Source organism: Cyprinus carpio, chromosome B21 (assembly GCF_018340385.1).
Source record: "Cyprinus carpio isolate SPL01 chromosome B21, ASM1834038v1, whole genome shotgun sequence".
NCBI lineage: Eukaryota > Metazoa > Chordata > Actinopteri > Cypriniformes > Cyprinidae > Cyprinus > Cyprinus carpio.
This window is the reverse complement of record NC_056617.1, coordinates 17,697,726-17,712,922: the sequence shown is the minus strand read 5'-3', so window position 1 is coordinate 17,712,922 and position 15,197 is coordinate 17,697,726. Positions and strand designations below refer to the sequence as shown.

At 37.1% G+C, this 15,197-nt stretch overlaps 1 protein-coding gene across 2 annotated transcripts in view; it reads right to left on the bottom strand.

Annotated features, from left to right (window-relative positions):
* The window catches only part of LOC109045548 (gamma-aminobutyric acid receptor subunit alpha-3-like), a 164,883-nt gene that overhangs the window by 125,627 nt on the left and 24,059 nt on the right, over positions 1-15,197 (bottom strand). The window lies entirely within an intron of this gene.

Sequence of the window (15,197 nt, the reverse complement as noted above, 5' to 3'; positions counted from 1 at the left end):
AATGATCAAAAAACTAAAGCCTGACCACAATTCAAATGGATTCTAGCTTTTTCTACCACAGGCCCAAATTCCTGATTTTCCTTGACTCAACTGACACAATCCCCAAACCTTAAAATTAAGCTTCTTCTAGGAGTTGACTGATTGGTTGGTTGAATGGTTGATTGATTGTTTGATTGATTTTAATTTATTATTATTATTATTATTATTATTATTATTATTATTATTATTATATATAAGCTGTGAAGCAAACTTTATTTACAAAAAATAAATAAAAAATAAAAGAAAAAGTTAATTTTGCAATTTATAATTGTTTTATTTTTATTTAATTACTTATGAATTTGCTAATACATTTAATTATATGCATTAAAAAACAGTAAGGTTTAACTCAAAGACGTGCATTTTGACTATTGGAATGAAATCTGGTCCATTTTAGGCCAGTAACTGATTTAGACATTTGCAAGTGATTTTTGATATGTAAGGATTCATGTACAGTCAGACATTCTCTGCTGCAAAATTGTTTATTGCGTTTATGCATTAGTAAATCAAGCCAGTGACTAAACAGTCACCTTCACATTGTTCCTCACAATGGCATGAAAATCGTGTGTTATTTCCATTGGGAATAAAAGAACACCCCCTTTATAATCACTGGAGCCATCAATCTCCTCAGTTCAGCAGAAGTTTATCGGTGATTGGGTTCAGCACTGTCGGCAACACTCAATGACGCTGTCTACACTATACAATTAATTGCTCATTTGCATTGTGTTTGCATTGTGTTAATGATAAAAGCATTTGTGAGAGTGTAGAAATCAAGTTGCAATGTGTCTGTGATCTCTGCTGCTGAGAGTAGATCTAAATATAATTCTATAATCAATACTTTTCACAATTGGTTAATCTCAGCAACTGTGAAGGTGTAGTACATGTTTTCAAAAGAGTTCCACATGTAATACTTATTTCATATGCAAATATGTAAACCAATCATAGTGGATTTTTACATTGAAGTCTTAAAGTGACAGACCACTTTAAACTAAAATTGGACTAAAATCAGGGTAGAAAATGGCATTTTATTTCTCAATTATAATAGTGCAGTGTTTTATTTTTTTTACATTTGATTATTTCGTTTCTGTAGTATTTCTTACTTGAATACCTATCTGAACAACAGGCACACCAAGTCCGTAGGAAAGTGACAAAAAACAAAACAACAACAAAACAGACATAATGACAGAGCAGAGAAGTGATAGAACTAATGGAACTCCAAGTGGAATAGTGAAACCTGTCACACAATTGAATATGGCTTTGCAGAAATCCCAGTTCTGGGATTTGGCTGCATTATATCCCAAAAGTTGCAAATGCATTCTTGAATATTCAGCCAACCCCTGGTTCTTTAATTACCTGAAATATGCAGAATAATTATGTCTTGCTGGGGCTGTGATTCCCCGATGAACAATGCAGTGGCATGATGGAGGGCGTGATAGACAGAAAGCTGATGAGATAATGAGTGTTGTACTCAATCAAGGGCTGTGCTGGAAGCGACCTTGCTCCAATTACATGCTGACCTTTAAAGGCCTTAAAATAGCATGCAAAACAAGAGGTTTGTCAAAAAACACACACATTGCATGTGACAATGCTTCATAAGGGTTTGTTTAGTCCTCTTGTGGCAGCAAAAACAAGACCACGTTGCTGGATAAACTTGTTTTAGTTTTTCTTATTCTGCACAACACTGAGTAGTCATTTGTGGGAGGAATGATGCCTCACACCACTGACACAAAGAACATTTCTCACTGCACATTTCTCATTACAGAATATTACTGTAATGAAAAACAAAATCATTCAATTTACAATTAAAAAGTAAAAAAAAAAAAAACTATTTTTATAAAAGTAATTTTTATAAAAGTTTAGTTTCACTATTATTTTTAATGTCTCTTTATGAAGTTTGACATGGTGATAATAAAAATCAATAAAAAGTTACTAAAAGTGAGTCGTCCAAAACTTCAGAAGTGTTTGGTGGATGATTTTTGTCTTTTATTACTAATCCCACAATGTTCTGGAATGTTCCACAAAGCACTAGAATATTCCAGAATGTTACAGAAACTTCTAGAATGTTCCCATCCTTGCAGAAGCAAAATATATTTTAAAAACATGCTTAATTAGTACAAAAACTTATCTGTACTAAACCAATGTTTCATGATTCATGTTAGAAACTCTAAATCTGACCTGAGCTAAATATTTACCAAATATTGATGCTATACGTGAAAATAAATCATACAATAATAATAAGTAACACGAAATTACAGAAGAATCATAAAACTTTATGTGATTTTTTTTTGTGTGTTTGTTATAATCATACTATCTTGACATACAGTAATTATGATAAAATTAACAAGCTGCTCCAGGAAATAAATACATATTAAATACTGTACATGTTGTGTATTAGTTTTACTCACAACTTATGCATATAATGTAGATGCAAACTAAACAAATAAATATAATAAAATAAAATGAACGAATGAGCATGTTTTATTAATTATTATCTTATTCATATTTTATTTCATACACCTATTAGTTCACATTTTTACATGCAGTAGTCAGCAAATGTGCTGTACTTGCTTTTATCTTGCAGCACTGTAAACAAAAATAAAAAATACTCTGATAATCCATGTGCTTAAATCCAGTATACTGGACATTGAATATTACTTAGCTTCCTCCAACAGAAAAGCAGAATTAACAGTCTGCTATTTAATATGTAACAAGTAGCATTAACAAAATGTTGTTTATTTGTAAAGGAGGTTAAAGAGGTTGGAATGAAGGATTCTCCTCTTTGCACTTTTGAAAACAGTCACAAGAGCCTATTACAGAGATCATCACACCGAAACATGAGCAAAATCCCTTTTAGTGTTGCAGCAAATAATAGAAGCTACAAAAAACAAGCCTTTCTGTAGTGCCAGAGTGTGTTTAAGAGAGTTGTATTTTTCCATCAGAGTACTCTGGCAATTTTTTGTACTGAATCATCTCAAGAGGCTGTCGGCTTTATTGTGGAGCTGAAAATGCAGCAGCATGGAGACGTAAACATGGCGGAACGGCTGCTTTCAGCCGACAGCAAAGGCAGACCAGCCTCTGTCCAATGTTAATTCATTTTCTTTGGGTTTACACCTCCTTGCAGGAAAACTCTGTTTCACCTGAGTGTGGAGGGGCTTAGCCGAAAGCATTGCTATGACTGAGTGATAAGGGGCTCTTTGTATTTCTCCCACATCTTAACGGCATACCATGTGACTGATCTGTGTGTGTGTCAGCCGGTCAGTGAGAAATCAACCAGACCTGTCAGTGACGTGACATTTTGGAAGCTGATGATCTTCCCATTGTGTTGCGGTGAAGGGGTTCTGATAATTTATTCATTTCAAGAAAGCCATCCAGATGGCAAATTGCAGTTTTTTTAAGTGACACTCAAGAGCACCGTTTGTATGCGGAAACTGCATCCTGCCTCATGTCATTTTCACTGCTGCTCCTTTGAATGTTGGCTCTTTGATATTAATCAGCAGTAGATCATGCAGCCTCCTTCCGTTTACAGAAACATGGCTGCTCTATTCAGCAGCTCACAGTGTAAGTGAAAGAACAATGGAAACTGTCTATGGCCGTGCTTTCTGTTGTCTGTGTTGAGGAGATAAAATGAGCTAATGCCTGATTAACTGGGGAGACGGACTGAACATTGTGGCTCTTCATGGTGTGTCTGCACATTGCAGTTTTTTTGTATTACTGAATTGAAGCTAATGAATGGCTGTTACTTGCCAGAGACGCTCATCCTGTGAAGATGGCCATTCAGTGAACTCAAACCAGAGGTTTATTAGTGGGATTCATCAGGCTGCGATACAAGTCCTCCTTTGCGTTTGTTTGCCAGCCTCTCCAGCAGGTTTACGTAACCCTGTGAAGGCGAATCTTTAAAGGTAATTTACAGCCCATTAAAACAAGCAGAGGAGGATAAGAATGAGTGCACGGTAGGGTGAAAGTGAAGTATGAAGTACGAAAAAAATACAGCTGAAGAAAGATGAGACAAGCTACCGAGTTTCACTGCCCACACATCTCTACAGTACAGTCCTTGGAGAAGTTCCTCTTCAAATGCATTCTAGTGCTTTAGCCTTTACTGTCGACCTCAAAAAAGTACTTTCAACTATATCCACCTTATTTTTCAATGCAGAAGTAAGCAGTTTTCTGTGAATGTGCGAGAATTTCAAATTCATTAGCAGCTATAGGAAAATAACGAGAAGAATAACAATGCGCAGTAAACTGTAAAACGTTTTGCACTGCAAATCAGTGTGTTCATAGATAAGATAATACATTGAAATAATATAATAAGACACACCGATTTGCCATATAAAGCAGCAAAATTAGCTGTTTTGTACAGCTAAAAAAAGCTGGAAGCGGATGACTCCGGAAGCCAACCTATAAAATCAACCTGGTCTCATATGTCTCCTTACTCCGTGAGCTACCGCACAAACCTACCCTCTATGAAAACCCGTAGATATGAAGCTGGATATGTGTGATGCTAATGTCAAAAGCATCAGTTTTCCAATCTCCCAGCATATTAATATTGTTTTGAAGTCATAACATGATTTTCTTCAAGTAATTGTGCGAAAATTATGCTGTATTAATCGAAACTCTGTAAATTTGTGTGAAAAGGAATAAAAGGTGTCAGAGTTTTACTGCCTCTAGTGTTCATTTATTTAAAAAAAACTGCAGTGATGTACTTATTGGTACGTATTTCATGTCTTGCTAAAAAGTGCACCCAGGTACATTTATGCCATGAAACCAGGTAGTATAAAATTTACAATTTACAAACGGAGCTCAAGTAGTCAATCATGTCTGGCTCCTATAATTTTCTTGTCCTCTCTCAACAATTAATATCAATTATAAAATAATACAAATATGTTTATGCAAATTTATTTATTTGTCTGTTTTTATTTATTTAATTACTTTTTACATTTTTTAAAAAATGTGAATGGATCTGAATGCTTTTCATCATGTTGATATATGGTTGCCAGGGTGTTCTGGATGGTTCCAAGGGCACTCCTAAGTGGTTTCTGGGATATTCTGGGTGGAGCTATGCGGTTGCTTACTGGTGCATAGAAACAGAGCCCTTTAGGTCTCTAAGGGCCTGTTTACACCTGGTCACTACATGTGTTTTCTCCAAAACGTTTTCGAGATGGATTTAAATCCGATCACTCCAACCACTTCAGGAGGTTGTTTGGGCCACATTTCAGACAAAACTAAACAAGTGTAACTGCATCTGGTTGTTGAAACCACATATAGGAATTCACTCCTTCCAAAAGGTAAAAAAATGAGAGCGTCTTATAGGCTATATGACATTATATCATGACGTTATAATCATGTTATAAGCTGCAAATGAAACTGAAAGTAAGACGCAGATACTCAACACACAATCATTCATTAAAAGTAGGACTTATGCAGCTGTCTCTCCCAGTCCTAGGTCCTCTGCTATTTTCAATATACATGTTGCCCCTTGGTAATATCATTAGAAAATACGGGATTAGTTTCCACTGTTATGCTGATGATACTCAACTATATATCTCAACAAGACCAGTGTGAAACTCAAAATTATCTAAGCTAACAGAGTGTGTTAAAAATGTAAAAGATTGGATGACCATATAATTTTATCCTATTAAATTCAGATAAGACAGAGATATTACTTATTGGACCAAAAACATTGCACAGAATCTCGTAGATTACAATTTGCAACTAGACGGATGTACTGTTACTTCCTCTACTGTCAAAAATCTGGGTGTTATATTAGACAGTAACTTGTCTTTTGAAAATCATATTTCCCATGTTACAAAAAACAGCATTCTTCCATCTTAGAAACATTGCCAAGCTACGAAACATGTTACCTGTTCCTGATGCAGAAAAGCTAGTTCATGCATTCATGACCTCTAGATTGGACTATTGTAATGCACTGCTAGGTGGTTGTCCTGCATCCTCAATAAACAAGCTACAGGTAGTCCAAAATGCAGCGGCTAGAGTCCTTACCAGGTCAAGAAAATATGATTATATTACCCCAATTTTACAGTCTCTGCACTGACTATCTATTAAGTTCCGTATCAGTTACAAAATATTATTACTTACCTATAAGGCCCTTAATGGCTTAGCTCCTGCGTACCTAACTAGTCTTCTATCACACTACAATCCATCACGCTCCCTAAGGTCACTAAAACGCTGGACTTTAGATAGTACCTAGGATAGCAAAGTCCACTAAAGGAGGTAGAGCTTTTTCACATTTGGCTCCCAAACTCTGGAATAGCCTTCCTGATAATGTTCGGGGTTCAGACACACTTCCTCTGTTTAAATCTAGATTAAAAACACATCTCTTTGGCCAAGCATTCAAATAATGCATCTCATATCGCATCGTATCGCATTTTGGACTGAAGTTATATCTGATCAAATGCGCATTATTATTCTTTAACTTGGGTTAAACTAATTAATTTTACTTGGCTGGAACAGCAGCCACGCTAATTATGTCTCTATTTGTTTCTCTGCTTTGCCACGGGATTTACATCCCGTGGTAACTAGGAGTTTACACAAGCTCCAGTCTGGATCCAGAACACCTGAGAAGAGATGATGCCAACCCCTCAGAGGACCTCAGATGATGCTAACCCAGAGACAACATACAGAACTACCACATTTTTCTGTAAGTTTGATTGCATAATTGCTGTTAATAGTGTTAATCGTCTGTTTGTTTACGTCTTTTATTGATTTTTCTGAACATTTCTGCCATATGCACATGAACTGACAGTCACCACTGATAAGCTACTACTAAATATTGTAGAAACTTAATTTTCTGTAAAGTTGCTTTGTAATGATTTGTATCGCAAAAAGCGCTATACAAATAAACTTGAACTGAACTGAATTGAACTGAATTGCGGTCTTTGATCTTGAAATTAGCTGATGATGAATAAAATGCGGCACATATCTGTTGCTTTTGTTAATGTGAACTCCATTAAATTTGCATTTAGCACAGGAATTAAAGATCGGATCTGTATCTATTTTCCAGAGACACATTTATTTGACCAAGTGTAAATGGAAACGGTTTAACGAATCAGACAGTTATCCTTTCAGCAAAAATGCATGAAGTAACCAGGTGTAAACAGGCCCTAGGACATTCTTCTTCAAGACAGTGCTTCTCAACCGGGGGCCTCTATATAAATTCATATATTTTGGGTACACAAATGCTGCCAAAAAGGCAAACAAACCCAATTAATAGATGTGCCAAATGTTGCTTGATTTGAGGTGAAACGGTCAGTCAGATTGGACAGGAAACATGCATCATCTGTGTGCAGCCAAACGCAAGACATACGTGTCCCCATCTGGTGTTACGTGAGGTGTGTGAGCTGATTGTAATTTTTCTCTCAGATGTCGGGCTGGAGTGCTGGAGGATCATGGGCCCTGGCGGCAGCTGCTTCATCCCTCTTCATGACCACCACATCATCCCTGCAAATAAAAAACTGACTTTCCCTCATAACACCCTTCCTCCACCCCCAACCCAAACCTCTCCTATCACGTTCTGTGTATTGGTATCCTTGAAGCTCTCTCTCAATCTTTTTTTTTTAATCTTATCCCTTATTCCTCTCTCTTCACCCTCTCCCTCTTTCTTATACAGTAAGTGGGAAAGAAAAATATTCAGGAGGTCCAGATAGTAGCGAATGAGATTCATTTCACTGAGCTGCCAGTATACTGTCTGTGTACATACACATAATATTTCAATAGAGTGGAGTGCGGCAAATAGACAGTGTTGAAATGAACTCCTGAATATTGTATAATGTGTGTGCACACACGGTTCAGAAAATGGAGGGGATTTTATAATGCAAGAAGTTTTGTTGAAATACAATAACCTTCTGGAGCAGAACAGATATTAATAGTATTGCTTACACCATTTTCAATTAGTTTTTCATTACACAGCCAATAGCATGACAAGGCAAAATTTGCTGGAGAAAATTCAAGGAAGTGTTTTGGTCACTATGAAAGCTGGTAGATGAAAACAATTATGCTAAATCCATTTTATAAATATGAACATGGCATTCAATTAATAACATTTACTAAATATAAAAGTAAAATGCAGGTTCAAGCACAAGAAATCTGTCAGCCCATTATTAGATTATTGGCTTGATGAACCATAAATAAAGAAATTTGGTAGCACTATTCAAAATCAGTCTACTGACTGCACTGGCAATAATTAATAACCTAAACAGGTTGTCCTCAATTTTGAATGTTGAGTAAATAATAAGTAAAAAAAATTATATATAGGGGTCATAGAATGCAGTTTCAAATTTGAATACTATGTTTCTCAAGGTTAGTTTATAAAGTCTACAATGTTTTTTGCAGCAAAAAAGTTTTATGTTGTGTTTTGATACGCAAAATGGCAAGCGCCGTGATGAAGCCGTATATGGCTAAACCTGTGTCAGATCTCAATATGCAGACTCCAGATGGGGAAGATGAGTAATTGCAATAAACATTTTAACAACAGCAGTCTATTCCTCACACAAAGCTATCTTACAGTATGGCTTCAGACACTTTATACACTTTACACAGCACACAAGCTATATGGAGCACATTAATGTGAGTGTATTACTTTTACTTCCTAATCAATGGCTTGAGCTAAATATTGCTGGACTTTGGACCAGATTTGCCCATCCCTGATATAAAGTGATTCACATTTTGGCACATTTCTATTAGCATGTACTCACCCAACTAGTGACCTTCATTTTTTCATAGAGCATCTTCATATCCGTGACTTCTAAACTTTCAGTAAAGAGCAACTGACGAAAACCTTTTGAAAACCTTTAAGAAAATGCCACACTGGCTGGATCTCTCCCATTTAAAGGTGCGTTTACACCGACAGCAATTTCATCACTGGAGTTTGCCGTAAGCAGTTGTATTGTGGATTATAGGCATAGAAAGCATTCCTAATGCTGACTACCGTGATGCTACTGGTGTACAACTAGTCATACTGTAGCTATTGAACATTTGATCAATGGTGTGAAATGGAATGTACTGAAGAGATGTCACCATTTTGAAAACAAATTTGTCATCTTGCTGCAATAAATAAATATATAAATAAATAAAAGGCATCATGGAGAAGAAACCATCTGTATATGAATGTCTTCTGTGTCTCCATTACCATTGGTAGATCAGTGCTTCATGTCACTGTTCATTTGCTGAAAGCGTTTTTTTCTTTTTGCTGTCGGAGTGAATACCCCTATGGGTGGAACTTTGTTCATCCATTGGCACAGGCTGTTTAGAAATGTATTAAGTAATTCTTGTTAAAGCTCTTGTTCAGTAAATTTTTCATTTTACTTCCCTACATTCTGTCAGCGATAGTTAACTCTGCAACTTACTCTGCATCTGCAAACACAAAACGTTTAACGAAACAATGGCAAGCACTTATGGAAGCCAAATGCATTCAAGGCCCTATTTAGTCTCCTCTAAATTTAGTCCTCTCTGTTTTTTGGATAATCTCTGAAGTAGTTTAGAGGAAATTGTTCTGAAATGACACTTGATGCTGTCTAACATTTTTTCTAAGGTTATTATTTTTTCAAAATCACTCATTAAAAACTTCTGTATTCCGTAGGCCACCAATGAATTATAAATCCACCAAATACATAAACTCAGAAAGAGCATATTTATGTCTAAATGATTATTTTACACTGTGTCTCCCAGCCTCCTCCTATTTTAGCTGTATTCTTTTACAGACAGTTTGTAGCTTTCATTAGATAGCCCAATATACTATGAGCACACATTGATTTTCCATCCAGCTGCAGACAGGTCATGAATGCAGTGTAATATTTTATTGGAGTCTCAAATTCTATTCCATGTCCTGTTATCTTGGTCTTGAGGTTTGCCATATATCGTGTGTTTACTCAGTGTCTAGGTTCATGTTACATATGTTCTAGTGGCAATTAATTAAAGTGACTGTAGACCAAGCAAAGGTTTATACTAGTTTGACAAATGACAGCATTTTAGATTATTACATAAAAGCTTTTATTAGCTCCACAGTTCCAACATCTGGATAACAAAATAATCAAAATGGCAAGGACAAAAGTCTAAAATCAAAACGCAAAAAGCAATAATGTGTCTAATGGATACTGGTTAAGTACTGTAGCTACACATTGTATCTCACTGAAGCATTTTACCATCAACATGAAATCTTGTTTTCTTTCTAAAAGCACATTCCTGACCTTATTGTGCAAAAAAAAAAAAGGAAGGAAAAAAGGAAAAAAAAGTAGTAATTCAATAATTTGAATGCAAGTCAATGCAACATGTAATAATATCATACATCAATACATTAAAAATAAATACATGAGTGAAATTAAGAAGAAGCAGAAGAAGAAGAAGAAGAAGAAATAACACTATTAGGATATGTTGAGATGCTCTGGAAAGTCAACTTGGCCTTTATCATAGCATCCACATCCTGATGAATAAAATCAGCTCCAAACAAACATTTTCACTTAAATATTATGCAGGTTATCTGTTTGCTAAAGCAATTTGTTTTAAAGATTTTATTTTATTTTATTTATTTTTTGGGGGGCATTTTTGTCTTTTATTTGATAGGACAGTAGTGAGACAGGAAGCGAAGTGGGAGAGAGAGGGCTGATGGGATCAGGAAAGGTCTGTGAGTTGGGACTTGAACACGAGGCTATCGGCATCGACACAAATGCAATTTCATGTCACCTTTAAAATGGTTCATGTGATGGGGACAGCATGGCCATTGACACTACTACCCATCAAGCACACAGCATGTTCCAATTTTACCAGAAAAGCTCAGTGGTACTAGTTCTTTCTATATCCATTCCATGACACCACGTATACACACTATGCTATACAGAAACAAGAAATTACTGTGATTGGGAGCAAATAGTAGAGATGCACATAAGTGCTCATACACAGCAGTCTAACTCTGTTGAAAGTGTTCAGTGGTACCCTTATCTGACTGACACGTAGCCTAACCATCAGGACGACCCTTGCAAGGGGTTTCTGATAGGCTATGAGAAATATCTCTCACAGTTCATCTTGATGTTACATATGTTCTAGCGGCAATTAATGAAAGTGAATTCATTAATTGCCATTAATGAATTAATTGAACTCATTTTGTTCAATAGACACAATGTTGAACAAAATGAGGAGTAATTTCAGGAAGGACAGGCAAAAAAAAAAAAAAAAAAAAGATTCTAAGAGAATAAAACATTCACTGCACTGGATCATAATGTAACATTGTTAAAAATTTGATTTTTTACTTGCTAAGTGTGAGTCACAATTTGAAAACACAAATGAATGCATTTGTTCTCCTTGAAAGACATGAAATAATAGTTAGATTGATTGATTGATTTTTTATTTATTTAATGGAACAGTTTATCGAACTTCAGATAAAATCTATATAAAGTTCACACTCAATGACAAAAACAGAAACACCTCAGTTTTTTTCAGTGGCCCAAACTTAGCAAAAACATGACATATCGTGTAGTTGCTGATAGATTACGAGGAAGTCGTGGCCTAGTGGTTAGAGAGTTTGACTCCTAACCCTAAGGTTGTGGGTTTGAGTTTCGGGCTGGCAATACCACGACTGAGGTGCCCTTGAGCAAGGCACTGAACCCCCAAGTGCTCCCCGGGCGCCGCAGTATAAATGGCTGCCCACTGCTCCGGGTGTGTGTTCATGGTGTGTGTGTGTGTGTGTGTGTGTTCACTGCTGTGTGTGTGCACTTTGGATGGGTTAAATGCAGAGAACGAATTCTGAGTATGGGTCACCATACTTGGCTGTATGTCATGTCACCTTTACATGGCCAAAAATTAAGATGAAATTCTGATACCATCAATGATCTCTTTATTGCAGTATAGCAGACTACTGTTATAAAATATATTTAAATTCTATTTTATTATTAAATCTCGATACTTTTCAATGTGGGGGCAAAAATAAATAAATAAATAAATAATTCAATGATGAGTGATGCACATTTCTCAAAAGCTGTATGTATCATATTCATTACTCATATTTTAACATTAGTTTTTTTTTTCTAATAAATAAATAAATAAATAATGAATGAATGAATGAATGAATGTTTTGGATAATCAATGTATGTTGTGTCAGCGTACATTATGAAACACAGACTTGTGAACCATGACCTGGTTTTTGGAATGATTCTAATAGGCCTTTTACTTGCTAAAAAGTGCAAGCTATCAATTAATTGTATCTTTACAGAAAAAGAATGTTTCTACATTAAAATTAAGAGGGATTAGATGACAGAAGGCATGTAGCAGATTGTACAGGTTTTGATCATGTTAATTCAGAAGCCTTAGAAATCTGTTGTTTTCTTCCTATCTTTATACTAAGGTGCACCCCAAAATTCACTATTTGAAGTTCTCTCTTCAGTCCACTAAGACCATTTGTGGACTTCAAGATGCAAAAATAAACAAAACAAACAAGCAAAAAAAAAAAAAAACACCTCCTCAAAAAGTACATGAACGTTTATGTCAGTGATCAAACGAAAGCCAGACGCAACAAAAATGGAAATTCGCTCAAAACAGCACTGCTGTATTAAACCTGTGATTTTCCCTCAGAGCAATTAAGAAGCAAATCAGCGGGGAGGATTAAAACATCCACGTCTGACGTTCCAATCTTGACAGGCCTTCCTGAGCTCCACTGCACATTTATAAAGTCCTGCAGAGCACCCTGGAGAAACCGCAATACAAATCGAAGACATTTTAATAATGTTCCTAAAAAACAAAGCTTGCTACTCAAAATGTATTAAAGAGTACTTGAAAGGTCTTTAAATATATTCTAAGCCACTGACAGAGTAGGAAACATGCATCCCTTTCTGTCCTTTCTCCTCTTGTGTGAACCCAAACATGTGATGTATGATATCCTTCCTCGAAATAAAAGCTCATGTTGCGGCTGAAATGAGACGCCGTTTGCTCCATGCAGTCGGATGGTGACATTGATTTCCTCCGTTTGGCCTGCAGCCCTTCAGAAATACCCTCCGCTGGGCCAACGGGGAGTGTAATCAGATTCCCACGAAGCCAGCTGAGACCATCAGCCACTTAACGTTTCTGATGTTGACAACGCTATTACTCAGTTTATCAACAAGTGCAGAAATGCAACAGTGAGATAGGGAAGAATATAGTACTTAATTAGCATGAGTATAGCAACATTGGAAACGTACTGAATACGCTACTTTTAATAGACAAAGACAAAGTGAGTCTGCAGTGAGATGAAGCACAATATTTTTACATAGCGTAATGTTCACTGTAGCGATGCAGCTGATAAATTACCTTGCTGGAGGTGGCGAACGTTGAAACTCTTGGTAAGTGATGCACGCTGAGAATTACTAAATGGACTGCTGCCCCTCAACTAGCCTTTCCCTGCAACCCTGCAACACATTAACCTTGACACAGTCACGCCAGCCATTGACAGCATGTTATTTGTCGGCTTGTTCACATCTCTGAGTGCCACCCTATCCTTCGAAAGCTTGTAAATAATGCATGTGCAATGAGCCGGAGGGAGAGTGGCCAGAAGTTTCGAAGTGATCCATATGGAAGGAGCACAGGAGCGGCGCTCTCCACTACTTTGTTGGGAATTGATTTCATGTCACTTCGGACAGTTGCGTTGATACTGATTCCAAACAAAACAGACAACAAAAGAGGTTTGAGCTATCCGCAATCATTAACTTGAGATTGCACCACACAGGGGTGGGGTGTGTGTTTGTGTGTGTGTGTGATAGAAAAGAGGTTCTGCAGCGCTTCGTCAGGGAGGCAAAACACAGGCAGCTCATTCATATGTAAAAGATGGATTGTTGCGAATAATAGTTTAATCAAGCCCTGCCTATCCGTGCACGTGTGCGCAGCGAGGGATGGCTGTGATGCGTGAAGCGACATTAGCTAAAATGAGAGATTTGTCTGTGACAACTTTATCCATTAGCAAAGTCTCCGGCCTGTGCTGTCGCAAAGCCGATTTAGAGTCGTGTGATAGTATCGTTGGGCATCAGCGAGCCTGCAGGACTCGTGGAGCGACAGCTGTGCTGATTCGGAGAGATACTCATGAGGTATAAGCACTCTGCTGCTCTGAAGTCTAAAGGGATTATGCCTAAACTTGGTCATGGCTCTTGCGGGCTCGCTGCATTTTCGAGAAGGCACGCAAAATATCCTCGGATAGCGTCATCCGCGTGGATTGCTTCCCGCTGCAGCATGGGGGGAAGAAGAGCAGCTACTGGAAGCTGGAATCATGCGACAAGGTCAACGTCAAAGAGCTACGCTCTTGCCATTCATGTGATTGAGGTCGCCTTGTTAGTATGCGCTGAGGGTTTGAGCTAGTTTGATCTGCCATCCAGAATAGACTAATATAAGGACCTGGCAGTCAGTGTCAGTAGTCATTTAGACTTGTTTAACAACATATTTGTAGCTCAGTGAATCTCTTAAAGCATTACAAGCAAGTTTCTTTGAAGCTTGGGGGAGCAAGGACACAAGATGAAGAGCCTGTGTTATTATTGTGTTGTCTCCAACAGTGCCTCTGGTATGGCAGAGTGAGTTTGACGATGGAGACAGTGTATTGCTGGAAGAGAGCTTGCACCATTCTTGATGCTTGTTAATATGTGGAATTGCATGATCCAATTTTCAGAAACTCGCCTAAATAACGTTAAGCACATTTAATCTGGGCTAAGACATGTTGGACTTTTTTTTTTCTGATAGAAGAGCAAATTTAATGCTAACATTCAACCTTGCTCCAGTGGCTCGCCATGCCTCATTTATGGGATACTTTTCTGCATTTGGGAGGGAAAAGGGTTTTATTTGTACATGCCTGGGAAGGCTGAAATTAAATTTACTCTGGAAGAGGCTAAGCAACAAAGGGCTATGGATCACAATAAAAGCTTATCAAAACCAAAGAACCCTCTCTGACTGTAAGGGAAATGGGTCAGCTGAATAAACTGCACTATTTAAGTCTCTCTCTCACTCAGAAAATGTATTCAACAAACAAAAAAGTAGATAGCACCATGAAGCATGCTGTAACAAGGCCCTGGTTTGTCTTGTTTACTCGTTTTTTTTTTAGTTTTTTTTTTTTGTCTTTTTTTTTCTATATCAGTTATTTAGAAGCAAATAATGAGTCTGTTTCTGAGACAGACCTACAAGCAGACAAAGATCTTGATGAAACAACT